This window comes from Cupressus sempervirens, chromosome 1, assembly GCF_028749045.1.
Source record: "Cupressus sempervirens isolate cs-2001-9-10 chromosome 1, ASM2874904v1, whole genome shotgun sequence".
Classification (NCBI taxonomy): domain Eukaryota; kingdom Viridiplantae; phylum Streptophyta; class Pinopsida; order Cupressales; family Cupressaceae; genus Cupressus; species Cupressus sempervirens.
This window is the reverse complement of record NC_143118.1, coordinates 379,609,474-379,633,006: the sequence shown is the minus strand read 5'-3', so window position 1 is coordinate 379,633,006 and position 23,533 is coordinate 379,609,474. Positions and strand designations below refer to the sequence as shown.

The window sequence follows — 23,533 nt, the reverse complement described above, 5'->3', positions numbered from 1 at the left end:
TGAAGCCCTTTTTGAAGCATAAGCTTGAGCATACATCCTATCTATTTAGACAAAGCCTCTCAACAAGAGAGCTTCTCATTGAGAGAGTCCATTAATGGCTCATATTCTCAATTGAGAGTTCATCTTAGTCTATCTTGAAGTTTATGAATTTTGTTTAGTTTGTAGAAGCTTTATTTAAATTTGGTTTCTATTAGCATACTAACATTGCTCATATACATTTTGGCACGCCCGGTGGGACCTCGCATGGGTCATCTTCATTAGTTTTTTTAGTCAAGTTTTGTATGTCATTTGCTGATTTTGGCTAATTTTTCTTGTTTTTGTGATTGGTAGGATTGTATAAATTGGTTTTGTATGTCCACATGAGCATTAAGAAGACAAAGGAACTCATAGTCTATCTCATAGTATTTGCAGATTTTTCAAGCTTATAGGTGGACAAAGCACTTGGAATTCTTCTTCCTCTTCTTGTCTATATTCTTCTTATTCCATCTACTTCTTCTTCTTCTTCTTGTGGGAGATCTTGGCCATTTTTTTTTTAAGGAAGCAAAATCATACACACTTCTTTTTAGTGCTTAAAATAAACCCCCAAATCATACTTAAATCCATTAAAAAATTAAAAATTTGCAAAAAAGAAAAAATCTTTTAACAAGTGAAACTAAACCAATCTAATCATTTGCATCCTTGCAACATCAAGGTTTTAGATGCATTCATGCAAAGTTAGGAACACTTCATTTTTGGGAATTTAAAAAGAACTTCAAGTTTCCATTTCAAAAGGTTCAAAATCAACACTAAGTGCACACTAAAATCTAAATCAAACTCAAAGCATCAATCAAGGATAAAATGAACCTCATTTGCAAATATGCTAAAGTTCTTTTAAAAATCTCATGAAAACTAAGGGTCCTAAATGGTTGCCAAAATTGTCCTAAAAAGCTTTGTTATTTGTTCCAAACAAATGTCTTGTTGCAAAATCTTGAATGTTTCTTAGGTTTTTCATGCATCAAAACAATCTAGGAATATCATTTTTGGGCTTAAAACATGCAAACTAGAACACAAAATCTTGAATGAAAAGCAAAGTCCAAAGAGTCATTTTCACTTTTGAGTCCAAAAAAAAAAAAATCTTGAATGATCTAAGGTTAAAACAAAGCACTTCAAAGTTCTTAAAACAACACACAAAATCTCAATCTTGAATGCTCAAAGGAAAAAACTTGAATGCTTAATCACTTGTCTTTGAATGCATGTTGCTAAAATCACTCTTGAGTGCCATGGATTAAAATCAAAGTTTGTTTTTTTATGAATGCATGATTAAAACAACAAATCCAATATTGAATGCCAAGGATCAATTAACCATTGCAATATCAAACACTTCATTTGGAGCTTCTAAAATTGAACAAAACAAATCTCTTTTCCGCATGCAATTTAGGCAAAGTTTGATTTTTGGATTTTTAAGAGACTTTGTTAAGTTAAATACAAATTTGAAAAAATGAATTTGAGTAGTTCCTTGGACTCACCTCTTTTCTAATCACCCATCAATTTAACCATTGGTTGCAATCTCAGCGGCATTCATAGGGATGGGTCTACTTGAAAAAGGTGTTAAATGTTCGACAATCTAACTCACTCACTTGGTCTTTGAACTTTTTCTTTAACTTTATCAAAAATTTTAAATGACCAAAAATCTAGATTAAATCGATCACACTTCAAGTTTGGGCACTAAAAATTGGACAAATCTTGACATCGAGGGCCTCCAGGCGCGCGCTTGAAATCGAATCTCATAGACCTTTGTTTTGGGCTTAAAATAAACTCACACTCAATCTTGAATGCCTAAAAATCAATGAACATTGCATGGTTTTGACACATTTTCAATGACGCTCACATTTCTTATGTTGACGATCTCTCGACTTTCATTATGCTAATGCCGCTGTCAAATTGGAATGAACATTGTATACCATAATCACAAGTGTCTTCAATCATAGCTTACAAAATCTAAATCATCAATTGGAAAAAACGTGTGTCTTTTAAAGCCCAAGATCATGTATGTGGTCTTGTTTTACACTTTTTAGGAGGCCTACTTGGGGATTTCATCACCCCTTGGGACAACCTCAACTCCAGCATTCCGGCAGAGTATAAAAATTGGGAGGTGAATCGAAAGACACCTCTCTTGGAATCAAGATTCTTGTCACTCGGGCTAAGCCTCAAGGAACTTTATACCCTTGAGAAGTGAAAGAGGAGAAGTGGGTTACCGCTCCTCTCGACTGTGTGACATCTTTTTGGTTTCATCTACGGACTTGGGCCTCATGTACCTTGTGTATATCGAGGACTCCCTAGCTAAACCAAATTTCATCCTTGTAGAAAGCTTCCTAAGATGTTGGTGTGTTTGACGTGCTTGCTCAAAACTTTTGTCTGCTTGTTTGTTCATAGCTTTTGAATGAATGTTTGCCAATTTTGTTCGAAATCCCAGAAAAGCAGAAATCTCCCAACTCAAGGCATACTTAGCGTAGTCACTGCCTTATCAAAAAATCATCCAAGCTCCCACGATGCAACTGAATCTATCTAGTTCTTTGCCTTAGAACAATCCCAAATCCAAAGTCCATCCAAATCATCCCCCCAGTCAGCTAGCAACCCAATCCAAAATCACCCAAGCCTTTAAAGAGTTGTTGTCACTTTGCCAAAATTTGCTATCCAATAAATCTATCCTACCAATCAACCAATCTCACCAAGGTTATCCCTCTGACAGAGCATTGTCTAGGGTAATCTAGCTTTGTCACTTGCATCCCTCATCACCTTGAGCTAAAGGTTGGGATCCACAAGTGGTCAATCTCGTGTCATGCCCATAGGATCATTAGTCTATCCTCAAGTTGACACAGCCACCACCAAATCCAGTGCATAGGAAAGCAAACCTCTCACCTTTTGACAACATGCCCTTGAAGACTTCCATCCACAGGAAAGCCAAAAATCTCCAGCCAATCCTCCTTAGGTCTGTCATGCAGCTTTGACTCTCCCTAGGAAATCTTTCATCAGCCAATCCAAAATCTGTGCTTAATCCAAATCCAACCATGAGCTTCCGTGTTCATCCATACACAAGACCCCATCCCCATCAAACTCATCATCAAAGCATGAAGTACCAATCCTATCATGATGTGTTTGGTCGCATTGTCCTTGCTCCTGCCACCTCCTATTCCAATGATGATGAAAATCTTGTTGACTATGACGGGTATATTGAAAGCCTTAGAAACATTCCCCCAAGCATCCCCCAAAATCCAAGAGTTATTCCAAACTATCTAGTCATGCCATCTTATATTCCAGCTTCCCCTCCATCACCCCATCAACCAAGCTTCCAATATTCCACCCCCATCACACTAGCTATTCCTGTCAATCCACCTGCACCTTCGACACACGAGTCTCCAAGGAATCTCCTAGAGGAAATACAAGAAAAGTTGCCTCCAACAGTCAATAATCCATGTCATCTAATCCAACCATGTGAAGTAGTCAGTGATGAAGCTTCCCCATCTATAATATCACCTCCATCTCCCATAGCTATCATCCCCATACCATCCATCAAATTGCTTAAAATCCTTCCACTTCCCACAAGCATCAAAATCCCACCACCTGTCAAATCCCTCCAAATCCTATCCACATCGCCTCCAAGCATTTCCCAAATCTCTCGTAATGACCCTTATGCATCCATCTTCTACTCACCCATCTCCACTACTGAATCTCCCATCTATCCATCCGTTGCCTTTGAAGAATCCATCCCTTCACCTCCTATCGCACCATCCACTCCAAACCAATCCTATCAAGATCCTGCCCAAAAGCATGTTGACATCCCCCAAAGCATAAATGAAGATATCATCGTACCATGTCTTCCATCCATAGTGTAATCACCATCTCCTCCATCTCCAAAACCTCAAGCCATATCTCCTCCACTACAAGATATCTTGTCATCCCACCAGCTACATCAAGATCCTATCCTTCCATCTCCCCCGCTCCATGCTTCCATCTTACCACCTATCCAAGCTATTCCACCATCTATAATCTACCCTCTTGGTTCACTTACATTCATCCACGGTGGCCCTCTCTCAGCAGAAGAATTAAGAACAGTATCTCCCTATTGCAATACACCTAATAAATCACTTCTACCATTTTCTGCAAGCAAAAAGTTTCCTCAGCTTGTTCAAATGCTCAATCGATGGCATTATCAAGGTCAAGGTTTAGGACCACAAGAGCAAGGAATCAGAGAGCCTATTATTGCACAAAAAAATCTAGGATTTCATGGTCTTGGATATCTATCCAAAGGCTCACCATCTAAAGGTGTTGGTATACCACACCCCCAAACCAAGCCTATCTCCAAGCCCACCATGCCAGCCTCCCATCACTCCTTCAAGAAATCTTATGTCATCCCCCCTCCACCATCTTTGCAACCCAAAACAACCTACCATATCCCCCCTTCATTTGCTAAATCCATTTTGGGTCCCTATGTCCCAAAATCTACCATCCTCCATCCTCTTATCATCCATCATAAAAATCCTATTCCATCCATTTCTATGCAAGATCAACAAAGGCACATATCAGGGCACATCATCCATCATCATCCCCCTACATGCTCTTTCATATCCTCTCCATCTCACAAAGCTTCTCCTAACCATCTTCCCAAAGCTTACCACAACAATGTGAATGCCAACTTCAAAATGCATAAAGCTAAAAATCCACATCCTAGGCAATCATATGTCTATTCTAAAAGACATACTCCAAAAAGGCAAAATCCAATCAAAGAATGCAAAACAATGCAACAGCCTATGAAAAGAAAATTCAAAACCATGTGGATCCCCAAGAAAAAAGTTGAAACCCAATGCATAATGGCATCCACCATTGCTAATCCCCCATCTAGTGACTCATGTCCCCCATCTCCTAACTCCATCTTGGGTGCCTATATCCCCAAGCACGCTTCCACAAATCCTCCATCACGCTTGCATCTACCATCTATCCCCCATATGCTCTTTTCACACCCGTCCCAACATGTGCCAATGTTGCTCTTGCAAGCATCCCCATCTCATGCTCCTTTCCAACCTTTTCATCCCTCCATCTCTTACCATCAATCCCATCTAATCCAATCTATTGCATAAATCACACATCCAGTGTACCAACAACTAGCAACAAAATTGAACATTCCAACAGCTAGTGAAAAATCCCAAAAAAGCCAAAATAGCTGAAGAAAGCCAAAATCATTCTAGCTAAGTCCAAAGTCAAAAAGTCAAAAAAAGGTAAAGAAAAATAAAGCGTCCACTGGTGAAAACTTGGCAATTCAAGCGCCTTGGACAAGTACCATGATGAAAACTTGGCAAACAAGTGTCATGCGTAATCTCGCCATCCCTAGCTTAGCTTATCACCCTCATGCTTTTGGTCATCTCTTGACATCCAACTCCATCTTCCAATCTATCCACCTATCCTCCATCCTCCAGCTTCCATCTCACACCATCCACTAATCTTATGTAGCTTCAGCCAATCATCTCAGCTATCATCCATCTCCCTAGCCCCTTCAGCTTTTTCCATCCTAGCTTCAATCCTATCACATCCATCATAAGACCTCCTTCCGCATGTTATCTTCTAATTGGGGGCACTATATTCCTTGGAGATCTTGTCTTGTCCATCCTCCCTTGTCATTGGTATCTAGCTCTAGGCTATCCTCATGCAAACCTAATGTCATCTCTTTATATCCATCATAATCCTAGCTATCTACCATCCTATCCAGCCATCTCATCCTGCTCCTCTAGCTATCCTTGGTCACAAAATCTCTCATCATCATTGGATGCATCTTGCCAAATCCATATCTTTCGCTATCACCCCACTCTTTAGCTTCTGTCTCTTGCACCAACTTGAGCCATCCCGCTATCCTCTCATCCTGAGCTTTTTATCCATCTATATCATACCTATCATTGGTTCGTTAGCTTGTACCATATCTTGGTCAGCTTCAGCTTGTAAATATTTTGGTCTGTCAGCTTGTACATCCTCTTTAGCTTAGTACCATTGTATCTATCTAGCTTTTGTGTCAGTTCATCCTTGATCAGCATCTTGTACACATCGCCCAAATTTTGGTTAGATATTCCAATGCATCCTTTAGCTAGATTTCCTGTCACCAAAGTGTTATCTTTCTTAGTTCAGCTTGCCAGATGCATCACTCATCCAAATCCACCAGCTTAGGTGCTCTCTGATAGGTCCTTGCAGGATATAGCTTTCCTCATGTCTGATCTTGGTCCCTTAGTACCTCGTCCTACCCATCTCGTTGGCAAATGGCTCTCTTTTGGATTTTCACTTTCTTTTGATTTGGGATCTTCCCTTTTGGGTCTTGAAGTATCTTTTCCAAGCAATCTCCTTGTTCCCTCCTCAAGGTTGCCACGATCTTCCATATCATGGTATGCTGCGAATGGGGCAATTAGAGCATAAGGTCTTGCTCAGGTCTTTCGTTTTTTTTTCTTTTTTGCTTGTGGGTTCTCCAGTGTCGTTTCCACGCTGCTTCCTCTAGGATTCATGTGTGATGCTGGGGCAATCCTTGTGTGTTTTTTTTGAGTTAGTTTGTGAGTCCTTTGGACGGTTGGTGAAAAGGCCTTGATGTTCTTGGTAACCTTGGCAATTAACCAACAGTCCTATAGCAAATCTCGTGCTCAACTACATGGTGGTACTTCTCTTTGAAGTATCCCCCTGCTCAAAAAGCTTCAATGGTTTTCCTTCATCTCCATTATCCCCCATCCATATCCAACATTCATCTCTCCTACCCTAGCTTATGCATCAGTATCTCTTTGAATCACTTCTCACCTTTAGCTTTAGGGATCCACAATCCTAGTCTTAGGGATCCACCAATCCAATCAATCCACCAAGCCTCATCTTTCGAGATCCACAATCCTAGTCCTAGGGATCTCTGAAACTCATCTTCCACCAATCTGACTCTTTGAAATCCTGTTGCATCAGCTTTATAATCCCCTCATCCATCTCCCTATCCTGGATTCCTTTTTATAGTGCTATGCTCCTTCATCCTTCACCTTCCCTAAAGTCTTAAGCTTGCTTCCTCTTCTGCATCTGATTCTCCTTTATCATTCTCCCATAGTGAGAGTTTGAGCTAATTCAGCCCCTTCTCTTTGCCAATCTGAGTCTCCTTGCTCATCTCAGATTCTTGTACTTTTCAAGAAGCCATCGAGCCTCGCTTTCTCTCCTCGCTACCTTCTTGAGGGGGCATCTCACAGTCCATTCTCTCCTCTTCTACTCTAGCCTTGGGCATCTTATTTTCTTATCTTTGATGCCATGCCACTTGCGACATCACATCAAAGAGGGGCAAAACGTAGACACCTAAAAAACCTTTAGAAAATAAAGTATTTTTATTTTCTGAAAAAATCTCTGATGACATCATCATTAATTAACTAATTATTTAATTAATTAATTAATTAATTTTTATGCCATTAAATCCCTTTATCTTAATTAAAAATATTTAATTAAGGAATCCCTCCCTAAAATGTTTAAATCTTATTTAAACATTATTTCCTTATTTATTAATTATTTAATTAATAAATTGACCAAAAATCCTAAAATAAATAAAAAAATTATTTTTTTCCCAAAACTTGGCCAATTTCCTTATGACCAATAAGCTCTTCCAAAATCTTCTAATCCTTCTTTAATTTCGATTAAAGGCTAATCTCATCATTTCCTACCCCTAACCCCAACTCAAAATATTTAATTAAAATTAAATATTAATCCCCATGTTTATTAAAAAAGTTTTAATAAATATCTCCTCAACCCAAACCCTTGAAATAAATAAAACTTTATTTATTTTCTAAAAATCTAATTTATCCTCATCCTAGGAAATTCTAGACTATTCTAGAAATTCTTTATCCTCATCCAAAATCTAGACTCTTCTAGATGTCTTTAAACCTAATCCTAATCCCCTCCTAACCTTTTCACATTCCCTAAACATGGGTTAAAACTTACTAACCCAAGCCAAAGTTAACAAATATCTCCTCCTTCACCCACCCTCATTAAATGCCATCCACTTGCCTATCCCTAAGCTAATCCTAAACCATCCTAATCCATCCTCTAATCATTTGCACAAGCCTAAACAAGCTTAAAACCTTCCTAATCAAGTCCAAGTCAAAATTGCTCTCATCACCCTCAAAATATCTCAACCATAAAACTTTATGAAGTCCACTAGGTCATAAATGACTCTTACAAGCCCTTTTATTGCTCTTACAAGTCATTATGAGGGTCTTTATGAAGATTTTATCCCTTGAACCTCCTTTGTTGACTCATCCTTCCCCTTTCCTCCATCCTCTCACCATGTGACATGTGTCACTCCTTGATTGGCTATAAGGAAGCACAATCCATGTGCTCTCCTCTCATGCAATCTGAGCCCTCCATAAGCTTTTTCCCATCTTTGCATCTTAGCCCTCAAACCCTCAAGCCTCTTGCCTATAAATTGGATCCTTCCCCTTTGCAAAATAACACAATCCATGAAGTAAAGTCATAATCCCATTTTGAGAAGCCATTTTATATCAAAACCATACACTCACATCCAAATTCCAACTCCATTTGAAGCCCTTTTTGAAGCATAAGCTTGAGCATACATCCTATCTATTTAGACAAAGCCTCTCAACAAGAGAGCTTCTCATTGAGAGAGTCCATTAATGGCTCATATTCTCAATTGAGAGTTCATCTTAGTTTATCTTGAAGTTTATGAATTTTGTTTAGTTTGTAGAAGCTTTATTTAAATTTGGTTTCTATTAGCATACTAACATTGCTCATATACAAATATAGGTAGTGATCATTTTAGAAATTTTCCTTAAAGAAAGGAGCACTCAAAGTAAGGAGCACTAAGAAATATCACACATACAGATTTAAGGGATACTATTTTCCCTCCACAATAAGTAAATTCAACATTGGCATCATCTGATCTCAACAGAACCCGGGGACAATTAAACATGAAAATCGATGTCAATACTTATCATCCTTCACAAGGATTGAGAACCAGTATAAGTGGTCAGAATATTGTGTATCATGTCGTCAACATCATGCATGGACGTGCCTTCGTTGATTCCATCTCCATGGTCCATTACTGCTCTTTTGGAAGCATCTCTCATGGCCGCTGCTCTTTCTCTCAGTCGCCCGCCTCTCACTTCCGACATCAACATCTTCACCATCCTCTCCACCTTCTCCTTCCCCAATTCTCCCTCACTTCCTCTGCACATCTCCACACACACGCCGACCTCCTCTAGAAGCTTCAAATTGAAGTATTGCTTGGCTGCGATGGGCCATCCAATCATGGGAACTCCCTGGCTCAGACTCTCTAATGTCGAATTCCACCCACAGTGACTCAAAAATCCTCCCGTCGAAGGATGAGACAAAATCACACGCTGGGGCACCCATTTCTTAATAACCAGTCCCTGATTCTTGGCCCCCATTCGCTCTTCGAATCCATCTGGAAGAAACTCTGAGGAAAACTTTGCAGTCAATGGCACCCCAAGCGGGGGCCGTGATGTAGAGGCTAGTGGAATGTTACGATTCCTTCATAGTTTAATAACTTCTTTCCTTCTTTTTTTGATAGAAACTTTCCCCTTCTCCAATCACTGATCACTGTTGGACCCATTTCGCTCTATAGACCTATCAAAGGTCAACTCCGAACACTTTAGACTCCACTAGACTCCACATACTAATGTCTATACTCTTGGAAATCTTCCTCTCATGCAACAATGCATATTTGATCATATGTATTATGACTGTAAGAGTTGATAAGAAATTCAAGATACAAGAAAGAATAGTTGATTACAATTTAGATGATGATGTTGTTATTAAATGAAGGAATGATTAAGTATTCCTTGAGACTAACAATGATTTATAGAATGAAGGAGAGAGAACGTAGGAACAAAGCTTAGAAAACTTAAATAGAGCCAAGAGTTGAGATAACAACTCCTACTTTAGGTAAGAATATGACAAAGAATCATCCACCTGAGAAAATCATCAGAAGTAGAGATAAAAGTGTGATGACACGAAGTAGAATCAATGAAGAACTATGTTTTATATCTCAAGTTGAACCTAAGAATGCAGATGAAGCATGCAAAGATGACCATTAGAAGCAATCTATGAAAGAGGAATTGGATCAGATATTAAAGAATAAGACATAGAAATTGGTCCCCAGATCAATAGACAAGAATGTGATAGGAACTAAATGGGTATTAAGAGAAAAGATGAATGAACAAGGTGAAGTTGTAAGGAACATGCAAAGACTGGTATGTAAAGGTTACTTACAGTGAGAAGGAATAGACTATGATGAGACCTATGCTCCTATGGATAGAATAGAAGAAGATTATTCTTAGCATATGTAGCATATAAGAAATTAAAAGTATATCAAATGGATGTCAAGTTAGCATTTCTAAATGGAGAAGTTGAAGAAGAGGTATAGATAGAACAACCTGAAGGTTGTCATTTGACAAATGACAAGGACATAGTATGTAGACTAAAGAAAGCATTGTATGGCTTCAACAAAGCACCTAGAACCTAGTATGCAAGGTTGGACAAGAATTTGACAAAGCTTGGATATAGCAAAGGTATGGTAGATAGAAATATCTATTAGAAAGAAATTGATGATGGATTGATGATCTTGGTAATATTTGTTGATGATATCATATCTAGAGGAAATGATGATGAAAGTGGCAAGTTTGTAGAAGAAATGAAGAAAGAATTTGAAATGAGTATGATAGGAGAAATGAAATAATTTTTAGGATTACAAATTATAAAGGATAAAGAAAGAATCTTTCTTTCTCAGACTAAGTATTTGAAAGATTTACTGAAAAGGTTTGGTTTGGAAACATGTAAACCCATTGGAACACCTATGGTAACTGGACACAAGTTATCTACAAGGGCTGAGACAACTACTATTGAGTAGAAAAAGTACAAATCTATGATCGTAGGATTGCAATATCTAACTCACACAAGGCCACATATAGAAAATATAGTTGGAATTGTTACAAGATTCCAAGCTGATCCTAGAGAAGCACATTATGTAGTAGTCAAAAGGATATTTAGATACCTAAAGGGAACACCAAAGTTTGGATTTTGGTATGTTAAGTCTAATGATTTTACTTTATGTGCTTATAAAAATGCTAATTGGGTATGCATTATGGATGATAGAAAGAGGACTAGTAGTGAAGCCCTCTTTCTTAGAGGAAGATTGGTTTCTTGGCTAAGCAAGAAGTAGGATTGTACCTCACAAAGTATAGCAAAAACAAAATATGTTGCAACAAAAAAAAATTGTAATCAAGTTGTTTGAATGAAGCAAATGTTGAAGGATATAAGGATAGAAATCAATGAACCTATTGTCATACATTGTGACAACACAAGCACAATAAATATGTCTAAGAATCTAGTGTTGCATTCTAAGACCAAGCACATTTCTATCAAGTATCACATGTTGAGAAAGAAATTTGTAGAAAAGGAAATTATATTGGAGTATGTGAGCACTAAAGAGCAGATTGCAAATATTTTCACTAAGCCTCTTCCCAAAGAGACTTTTGAGTATTTGTGAGGTATGTTAGGGGTTATGCCCCTTCCTACATTAGAGTAAAAGATGCAAGAGTGCATCAGTCCAGTGTAACAGAGCACTATTATTTTTCTAGACTAAATGTTGATGCTTCCCATATGGGGGAGTATCTATGATGGATAGATTCATCTAGGCTTCTTATTGGATGTTGTTTTTGAATAGTGTCTTTGGACACTTGAGGTGAGTAAGAATTAGTTGTTGCAGAGTTTGGTGGTTATTGAAACCTTTGACATTGATGTCAATGGGGGAGAAGTTTAGCATGAAAAACAATTTGAGTACATTGAAGGGAGAAGTATAGTATGGAAAATAGTTTGATGTAAAGGACATTGAGGTAGATCAATGGGGGAGAATGATTGATGAAGAGGATTTGAAAAGCAAGGTTAATAGTCTTTTGCAGTTGGTATTCTTGGAACTAGATGTTTTTTTATCTATGTTGTCATCAATGCCAAAGGGGGAGATTATTGGAAGCATGAATGTCGATGATATTCCTATGGGAGAGTATTGTATAATTATGATACAATCATTATCATGATGATATGTTACATTCATGACTGTATTTGGCATTGATGTCCACATAAAAATTTTTTGTGGTATCTAATAGAAGAACAACGGAAAGATCAAGTTGGCATAGACAAATCATTGAGTACATTAAATAGTTAGGTTAAAGAGAGATGATACTAAGTGTCTAGTATATGTAGCTAACCTCAAAAGCATAAAATATTAAGTTTGGAAGAAGTTATGCAAGTTTTAGTAAAGATTGTTCTGAGATAGAGTTTACTGAGGCATGTTCTAGTAAACTTGTTATATTTCTTAGCATAGTTGTTATTTTGAGAAGCCAAAGTTAAAGATGTCAAGAAGACATGTTGTTGATGGTGTGGTTAAGTTTTCTCATCATAATGATACATATAGGGAAAGATATTCAAGATATAAGGTGAAAGATTAATGTTATCACTAAGTCTAACGTGTTATTAATGTGCTCCTATAATAATTAATTAAGAAGGTAACCATTAGCTCAAGGATTTTTTTTATGGATTCGATATAAAGGAAGGACATTTTCCTTTATCATAAGTTTGGCTATATGGAAGAGAAGTAATTATAAGTAGTACAAAGAGTAGAATATAAAGTTGAGAAGAGTAGAGTAGAAGTGAAGGAAACTTTATTGCTGAGGTTTTATTGAGTGATCTGAAGTTGGATACTTGGATCCAAGGTGTGTGACATGGTCTACAAGGTCTGATAGTGATTGGTCTAATTGATACGGTAGAGGAAAAATGTTTGAAGCATAGTACATACAATTATTCTGCAAGGAATAGTTGAGAGATCAGTTGGATAATAAGTTCAGTGGTCTTGCCCCAAAAGCTATTTAGAAAATGGGTCCTTCTATCTTTTACAACTCCTAACAGGGTTGGAATCTTCTAACAAGGATTCAAAATCTCTTAACAAGGATCATATGTACTAAATTTTGTAATAGACTCCTAACATGGTCCATCCTCTAACAAGGAATATTTATATTAGTACATCATCTTATGTGCATCATTCCCACAAGGGTTTCCCTAGTTAGCATATCTAGTGTAATTATCTATGTGCATCTTGTTATGGTTGTTCTTTACTTTGGTTGAATGGATAGGATTGTTTAAGGTTGATAAATGTTTTAATTATTGGATAACTGATTCACCCCCCACCCCTGCCCAGTTATCTTGGTGGACTATTATTTCTAACATCACTATGACAAGACTAAATGTTCTCATCAAGACCCTTGTAATACTAAAGTTTAGATATTTGAAACACAATATGTGTGACATAGTAATATAGTGGTAAAATAAAGATTCATTAAGGAATTTGATTGCAACAATAGTATAAGAGTATGGAGATTTAACACAAAGAAAAAGTCCATTTTCGTCATATCATTGTATGTGGATTTTTGATCTATATTAGTGTTTTTGGAAGTTATAGACAATACCAACACAAGGTATTTTGAACATGTAGCAACATAAATTGTAAGCCTATAGCTATTACATTAATATAGCAATGTTAAATACATGGTTACTAACCACAAAAGCAAAACAATAGAAAGATTTCATGAAATTGGTATAACAACAATCCAATACAGCTCACATAATTTCATTTCCTCAAATCCCCATAATAGGGGAAGAATAGAATACAATTTAGATATTTTCCTCATAAAATCTGTGGAAGTATGTTTGGTGTTTTAAAATAAACAACTAAGTTAGTCTTGTTAATAAAAAGGTTTACTCACATTCCCATTCAAATGTCTAATGATTATATGGTAAGTGGACTTGAAAAGAGCAACCCATTGGAGTAGATGGTTGTGGATGTTTTAGATATCCTACAACTAGCCAAAAATGAAAGCCTAAGGGTAAAGAAGACTATATTTATTCTCAATCACTAGTGAAAAAAGGCATAGCTCAAACTCATTGCAACCCATATGCAATCAAGAAAGAAATAGTGTATTAGAAAAATAGAAAATCTTTCCTAATTTGCAGCAGACCCAAACAAGGGAAAATCAATTAGAGAGTGCTCCATTTTCCTTAGGTTTTAGCAGTCACCGTTGTTGGTACTTGTTAAATCTTTGAGTCAACTGGAATGGAGACTACGAGGTAGCTTCTCTTAACCATGCCCCTTCCTAGTGAACAACCTACATACAAGAATGATAATGTACAACTATGTTTCAAAATGAATATAACGTATTGAATGTTTAGTATCATACCTATAGATCCGACATTACTATGTTGTTTGGTATTATTAAACAAATCTTTTACATTTGATGCTTCAGATGTAAAAAGAGAAAATAAAGATATATTTTCCCACCTTTGGTTATAAAAAACCTATCAATTAATGATGTCGTAAGTAAAATAATAATAGATTATCATAGTATAAAGGAATCTTTCATTAATAACCTCTCCATTATGTTTTAAACATTCAAGAATCAAATTAACAAAAAATAGAATGCAACATTATTTAAGCATCTAATTCTTAAGTGGTGTGTGGATGCAACTGTGAGATCCTTTTACTCATCCCCTTCTAAGAGGCTAACCCTCTTTACCTCAACCACACTCTCATCCCTTTGATCCTATAACCACTCAAACACTCATAACAATCAATAAGTTAGTAATCCAAATAGTATATTTAAATACATCATTAAATATAATCATGAGTGGCATATATCATAGCATCATATAAAATGAAATGTGACACCACATAACATCCATCTGTGCATCAATTAATCACTAATCAACCCTCAAAAGAGAAACTAAGTTACAAACTTAGGAAATCAAGTTAAATATTTCTTAATTTTTCTTCAAACAAAAGGGTTGACCAGTCTAACTTTGACTCAATCATCATATAAGCATCCAAATAAGCATTTTCAAGCATGTTGACAAGTGAGATGAAACATCCCTCCCCTCTAGGAAAAGGCATTGTCCTGATGTAAAATCACAACAAAAATAAGCATGCACACACATCCAAAATTGATATCTAGCTAAAATAAAACAAGCCATACAAAAATATGAGGAAAGGATTTCTATAAATCCTCCTCATCCTCCCAAGTGGAACTATATACACCAAATTGCTCCCATTGGACCTTATACTAGAGGACGTCCCTGTCTCATACCTTGACAATATGCTGCTCAATGAATCAGGTGGGCTTAACTACCATCACTCTGGATCATGTACCTTAAACACATGCTAGTCAAGCACATGAGATATCTTAAGATGATATGGCTTAAGAAGAGACACATTGAAAAAATTATGAATGTGGGTGAAAGAAGGTGGAAAAGCAAGCTAATAAGAAACTAGGTTGATAACTTCTAAAACCTCAAAAAAGCCAACAAATCTCAGTGAAAACTTTGATCTGATAGTAGAATGTTTGATCTAACTACTTATAATCTGGTATTTCTGATTTTAGATCTCAATTTAGTCCATCTTTATCCTTTCTAATCTAATATGAAATTGATGTATCCTTGATCCTCTATTCTACAAATTGATTATGCAGTTCTATCCTTCTAAGTCACCTTGAATTTATACTGATCAATTCACCCCTTTCAATTCCTTGAAATCTTTGCTAGCATCAGCTCCTCACATACATTCTCTAATTCTCTCTCTCATACTTTAATTATGGGGCTTCATCTCCCTTTAAAAATACTTTGGTGGTTTAGGGTTAGGTATGAATCTACGATTGAGATTCATTCATTTTTTCCTACTCAATTCCTTCAATTTTTCTGATTGGTTGCATGTTGATCACATAGGGAATCCAAACAGATTTTATCTTATCTTCAAAGCTTCAAGATCTATCCATTAGTTGGTGCAAAAATGATTTACATAGTTGTTTGTGCCATCATAAACAACTAGATCCATTCTGTGTTACTCAACACTTGATAATACTGATGCTCAACACATATTGTAATTCTATCTAACTTGGCACTTGAACTTTCTCTACATCTATTGTTCACTTAGCACTTGAATTGCTTGGCACTTACTATTTACTCAGCACTTGATTTACTCAGCATCTATACATATTATACTTGGCATATGTTACTAGTTGGGCATGAACTTAGTAAAAAGCTTAAGTGTGTTGACACTCAATTATCAAAACCAATTTGAGATCAAAAATTTTTCCAACCCTTCATGGTTGTGAAAATATATCCTATTCTAGTACTTAAGTACACCATCATCATCAAAAGAGTAATTAACAAATCTTGAATCAGAGGCATCGATGTCCAATACTAACTTCACCTATTCGTAATGGGTATCTCAAAGAAGGTATTGAAGAATATACTCTCTCATATGAGTTCAAGATGTAGTGATAGTGGTGATATGCCTTCTACAATTAAGTGCATCTGCTACCCTTTTCTCTTTTCCTTTAATATACTCAATTCCAAAATTGTATTCACTGAGGAATTCAAGCCACTACCTCTACTTGGCATTCAGATTAGGTTGAATGAAAATATACCTCAACCCCATATGATCAGTTTTAAGCTCAAATGGCTTCCCCAACAAGTAATGTCACCACGTCTGCAATGCATGTACTATCGTAGCTAGTTCTAAATCATGAGGAACATAGTTTAGTTCATGCAATTTGAGCTTCCTAGATTCGTAGGCAACAACCTTACTGTCTTACATTAATACACCCCCAAGCCCATCTCCTAAAGCATCTATTGTGACAAAAAAGTGTCCATTAGGATTTGGTATAATCAAGATCAAAGCGGTGGTAAGCCTTTGCTTAAGAAACTAAAGGGCTTTCTCATATGCTTTTGTCCACTCAAACCTTTTGCCCTTTTCCTGGAGAGATGTGATTGGTACTACTATGCTAGAAAATCCTTCAACAAATTTCCTATAATACCTAGAAAGACCCATAAAACTCCTAACTTCACTTATGTTCTATAGAGTTGGCAATTCAAGGATGGCTTTTATCTTTACAAATTCCACTGCTATGCCATTATTTGATAAAATATGCCCTAGGTAGTGGATCTCTTTCTAATAAAATGAACACTCAGAGATCTTCCCATAAAATTTTCTCTCTCTCAGGTGCTCCAAGACTATATGCAAGTGTTCTTCATGCTTTTATAAATTCTTGGAGTATATCAAGATATCATCAATAGATATCTCCATGACTTTGTTGAGACAATCTCTAAATACATTGTTCATCAGGTTCATGAAAGTAGTAGGCACATTTGTCACTCCAAAATGAAAGACTACAAAATCATAATGCCCATACCTAGTTCTAAATGTTGTCTTAGGTATGTCTTCATCCTAAATCTGAATTCAATGATATCCAGATCTCAAATCAATTTTAGAGAATACGGTTTCTCCCTTCATCTAATCAAATAGTTCATCAATTCTTGGGAGAGGATATTAATTTTTTATGATCACCTTATTTAGCATGTGGTAATAAATGCACAACCTTAAGGTACCTTCCTTCTTCTTAATGAAAATTATAGGAGCTCCCAATGGTGATACACTAGGTCAAATGAAACCTTTATCCAAGAGTTCATGTAGCTAAGTGTTCAACACATACATTTCTATGGAAGTCATATGGTAAGGAACCTTTGAATGATGTCATGCTCCTGGCACAAGATTTATGGAGAAATTGAACTCCCTCTTAGAGGGTAGTTCAAGAAAATCATCTAGAAACATGTCTCTAAATTCCTACAAAATAGGATGATCCTCTAGTCAAAGTGGAATATCTTCCAAATTCTTGACATGGACAACATATAACTGGCATCCCTTCCTCTTTGTTTTCTTCAATTGCATAGCTAAAAATTTTCTTCATTCAAATGATTGTTTGACACTATTTAGCATCACTGAGTGACCTGTGATATTATGGCATTCGATCACCTTATCCTAACAATTAACTAAGGATTTATGTTTACTTAACTAGTTGATTCCTAAGATGACATCATATGAGCCCAAAGATGCTACATACAAGTTTAACTCTATTTGAAAGCTAGGGAGTTCCAACCCACTGCAAAATAAGCATTGTTCTACCCTATGTTCAGCCCTATTACCATATTCTATAGTCCAAGGTTCAGCCATAAAACTGGCCCTAATAGGTATCTTAGCTACTATATTGGGATCTACAAAACATTCAATAGCACCAGTATCTATAAGAATAGAAATAGGGTAACCAAATAGCGTACTAGTCATCTGTATAGGAGTGGCTTGAAAATTTTCTTGCCTATGATCAACTACAGCATGGATGTGGTGGTATGGTGGAAAGTCCCTCTTGTTGGATCATTATGGACACTTAGCAACAAAGTGGTTACCGCCACATACATAAAATCCTATCCTAGGGCCCCTCCTATCATCATTCCTATTCTTTTCACCCCTATCATTTACATTCCTTCTATTTCTATTTCTTTTATTTATATTGTTTTGATTCTTGTTATTGTTCCAATTTTTCTTATTCCTATTCTTGTTAGAATTTTCCTATCCCTTATCCTTTATGTTTTTGATTTGTTTTTTCTTTCCATTTCCTTTTTTCTTGTCATCCTAATACCCCCTATTATCCTTATAAGACTTTTTGTCTTGGAACTTCCTTTTATAGTTCTAGATGGAAGATTTAGATGAGGAAGCATCCTTCAGTCTCTATTCCTTCTTAAGAGCCTTATGCAGTGCAAAATCCATGGTCTCAGACTCCTACATTTTGATCTCATTGTATATCTCAAGTCATAAACCCATCAAAAATTTTCAAGTTCTAAATAGCTCATCATGTTGATATTGAGGAACATACTTCACCAAATGACAAAGATGTTCATGGTATGTGTAACATTCATGTTCCCCTAAACTAACTTGTAGAAATTTGATTATTTCTTGTCATAGAATAGCTGAGGTAACCATTATTTGTGGAAAAGATGCAAAAATTCTTCCCACATTACCTCCCCATGCTGAAATTTCTTTTTAGCCATTGCACCATCCCACCAGGTAGCTACCTCACCCATCAGCTAAAATGTGGCCCAAATTATTCTAAATTTTCCTGTATAGTTTCACACCAAGAAATACTTCTCCTTGTTGGTAATCCATGCCTCAACATCTTCCCCTAAAGCTCTACCATAAAATGTTAGTGAGGTCACTTTCTTGAGATCTTTTCTCAAGTCAGCTACTGTTTATAACCTATCAGTATTAATGAGAGCAATCTAACGGTCATCATTGACCTTCTACTCTACCTCAGACCTCTTATGAGCCTCATCCAATAGATCATCCTCAAATTTATTCCTTAGTTCCTCCTCCTACTTATGTATGGCTCTAGAGTGCTGATCTTCATCATTCTTTATTGCATCTTTGTTAGTTTGTCTACCTCAAGCCTCATGCTCTATGTTATCGATTCTTTGGCCTTGTTGCTATAAAAAAGGCTCTTGTTGGGTCAACAATGTCAATATCTGATCTAACCTCTCATTAGGTTCCTCAGCTCATGCACCACTACTAGACCCACCTCTATGATTAGCTATTCTGGCCATGGTGATAACTCAAACACTTGACACACATGGGTGCAAGTTAGCATGGTAGCCCAAGGCCTAGGATTTAAACATAGCTCTAATACCATATGTAAGAATGATGTCCTAATAAAAAATGCCACATCACATAAGAACAAAAAATGCGAAAGAGAAACCAATCACAACTAGAGTTGAAAATTCAAGATCTCATTCGTTATCCATTAACTAATATGATAAAAACAATTAGTTTATTAACAAATTCAGTATAACACTAAGGTGTTGTTTTATATCGCATGAACATTACATCATATGAACTATGGTGTTGAATTACAATGTATGTTCATCTTATACATAAGGAAAAGTACATCTCAATATTTTAGGATTGCATTACTTAATAATTAGAGATCACATCAATTGAATGTTACTATTCATCATCTCTAAGATGACAATTACAAGACCATAAGAAAGGTTATCAAAAAAATTCATGTGTCCTGTAGTGTATCTAGTCTCCAAAGCCATCTAATGTCGTCCATCTACTATCTAAGACAGAAGCGTCACCTAGGTGCTTTTACCTCGCCAACCATAGAGTGTATACTCCCTCAAGATTCTTCTTGACATGTATAATTCCCTAACCCCATCACAAGAAGCCTAGCTTCCTAGAACAAGATGGATCAGATAGATCTGGTGTAGCCATGAAATATACTAGATACAACCATGTGCCTATTAGCCTAATAATAGAATATGGTATGGAAAAGAAAAAAACACTACACATCTACACATATGCAGTAAAAGAAAAATTGTAACACATCTACCCACATATAAATTTATTTTAAATAAGCATATCTATACATATGCAAAAAAAAGTGAGCATAGTCATGCATAGGCTATATGTCAGAACATGTTACTTAAATGCAATACAAAATGGCCTGGCCAAGCACAAAATTCATCAATATTACCAAAAAGAGAGACAAAACATAATAAATCCTACTTTTCAGAATTTGATAGGTTGAGAGAAGAAAAAACCTAATGCATCCATCTCCACCATCCCTTTTTCCACATTTCACCCTTCCATAAAGGATATAAACATCAAATACTAGGACTAGTCATTAAGAATTTACAACTAACATTGTCATTTAGCACTCAACAACCTCATTTTTTCTTAATAAGTTTTAGTATTTCCTAATTTAGGAGGCAATATCTCTTAAATCAGTGCATAGACCAATGAGCATTATCCATAATTTAGAGTATTGGATCCTTTTAACAAAAGTAAGGAACCTAATATTTGTCTAGTGTAACATTTAGTTTTCTTTGTACAAATTATCCTCATCTCTTACTATGGAAACACTAAATGTTCTCATCAAGACCATCGTAATACTGAACTTTAGAGATTCAAAATACAATATGTATCCCACAACAATATTGTGGTAAAATAGAGATTCATTATGGCATTTGATTGCAACAATAGTATAATAGAGGCCAAGTCCATTTTGGTCACACCATTATATGTGGAGTTTTGGTCTACAGTAGTGTTTTTGGAAGTTATAGAAAACACCAACCCAAGGTATTTTGAACATGCAGAAACATAAATTGTGAGCCTACAACTAGCACATTAATATAGAAATATTAAATATGTGGTTACTAAATGAAAAAAAAAACAATATAGAGATTTCATGAAAATGGTATAACAACAGTCCAATACAACTCACATAACTTACTTTCCTCAAAACCCCATAATAGAGGAAGAATAGAATACATCTTAGATATTTTCCTCATGAAATATATAGAAGTATGATTGGTGTTTTAAAATAAGCAATTGGGTTAGTCTTATTAATAGAAAGGTTTACTCACATTTCCATTCAGATGTCTAACCATTATATGGTAAGTGGACTTGAGAAGAGCAACCCATTGGAGTACATGGTTGTGGATATTTTAGATATCCTATAGCCAGCCAAAAATAGGAGCCTAAGGGTGAAGAAGACTATATTTATTCCCAATCACTAGTGAAAGAAGGCATAGCTCAAACTCATCGCAACCCGTATGCAATCAAGAAAGAAATATCATGTAAGAAAACACAAAATCTTTCCTGATTTGTGGCAGATCCAAACAAGGAAAACTCAATCAAAGGGTGCTACATTTTCCTTAGGTTTTAATGGTCACCACTATTAGTGCTTGTTAAAGCTTTGAGTCAACTATAATGGAGACTATGAGGTAGCTTCTCTTAACCATGCCCCTTCCCGGTGAACAACCTATATACAAGAATGATAACATACAACTATGTTTCAAATAGAGGAAGCTTTCATCAATAACCTATCAATTAATGATGTAATAAGTAATATAACAATATATTATCATAGCATATAGGAAGCTTTCATCAATAACCTTTCCATTGTGTTTTAAACATTCAAGAATTAGATTAACGCAAAATAGAATGCAACATTAATTAGGCATCTAATGTTAGAATAAATAATTAATTAATTGTTAATTATTTATTCTATTACTTAAGCTTACTTGGGTAAATGCATTTATTTAATATTTTGTATTTAATGCATGTAGTGGTTAGTTTTTGACAACACGGGAGTTTGTTCCCTTCTAGCATGTTCCACCTTTTGTGGATGTGTGTTGAGTTGTCATTCTTATCTTCTACCACCTTCCAGCTTTTTCTACAAGCTTCCTTGAGGTCTTTACAAGTGAGCTCTCCCTCTTTGTATTTTCAACATAACATAACATAAAGGCATTGTGCATATTGTAAATACATTTTCTTCTTGTGTTTGCACATATTGTCTCTCATGTCCATTTAGGGTTTTACCCTTGCTCCATGCTCTTCCTCTCCTTGGCTTCTCTTTGAAAAGTTTTCACATGTAGGTGATCTTGGGCATCTTTGAAGTTGACTTTCATCAAATCCAACATGGTATCAGAGCCTTCCTGCTGTAGCTTGGTTGAAGAATTTTGAAGCCATGATTTGAAGTCACAAACCCTAGTTTAGTTGTGCATTTTTTCTTCAAATCAAGGGATCAACAAATTTTCAGAGAAAATTGGGGCAAAATGAATATCGCCATTGGATCCAGAAGACCATTTGCAATCAAGATTCATATAAAACTTGTCACTTTTGGAGATAGAGCTCCGGGAGGTAAAAAAAAATTGTTCAAGGGGCTTTCCATACAGATCGTACGGATGCATGGCGATTTTTAAAAAAATTAAAATGGGGTGCAAGGTGCACCATCGTGGCACCGCCTAGTAGCCACCTCGGGGCTACCCCCACCCAACTCCTTTGGTTGCGTCTGCAACTCTTCTACTTCAGTTTCTGTCCTGCTCTACCGTCACTAGCCCCCTCCTCCGCCTCTACTGTCTGCGCCGCTACCCAGCCTCCACCATCGGCTAGAGCTCCGTGCCACCCCATTGACTATTCAATTTTTGAGCCACTTAGCCGCTAGTTTCCCTCAGCTCCAATTGTGGCCACCTCCGCCGTCTACATGTTTGCTCCATCAGCCCACCCACTCAGGTTTTCTACATAGTCAGTGCACATTCTACGTGTGACACGTGGCGCAGGTGCCACATGGCACCTGCTACATCAGCCTCTTGCCACATGGCATCCACATGCCACTACCACGTGGCTTCTTTTTTTGTGGTGACAATCACATGGCCGTCAAATTTTTTGCAGTAAAATGATGACATCAGTATGTCATCAGCATCCTTATTGCACCTCTCCTTCAGGGTCATTTTGGACCTACTCTTTATTTTTTGGCCATAACTTGAGCATACGGAGGTATTTTTCCGATCCAAAAGAAGCACCCAAAAGCTAGTTCTAAGATGGAGACTTTGGTGCAAGCATTTTAAGGTTTTGATGCCTTTTCATTGCCCATTTTTTTAGTTAAAGTCTGAAGTTATGTTTTTGACTCCGGCAAGCATATCTTTTGTATCCCATGCCTATTTTTTGAAAACTTTATATTTTTGGAAAGGTGGTTATGTCACCTTTTCAGAAATGTGGTCCTTTTCTTGAGTTTTTTGCCCATGCTCTTTCTAT

General features: G+C 36.5%; 1 pseudogene; it reads right to left on the bottom strand.

Moving 5' to 3' along the window:
- The window catches only part of LOC149577839 (GDSL esterase/lipase At5g03810-like), a 36,205-nt pseudogene extending 13,296 nt beyond the window's left edge, over positions 1–22,909 (bottom strand).
- Between the last annotated feature and the right edge of the window lie 624 nt (positions 22,910–23,533).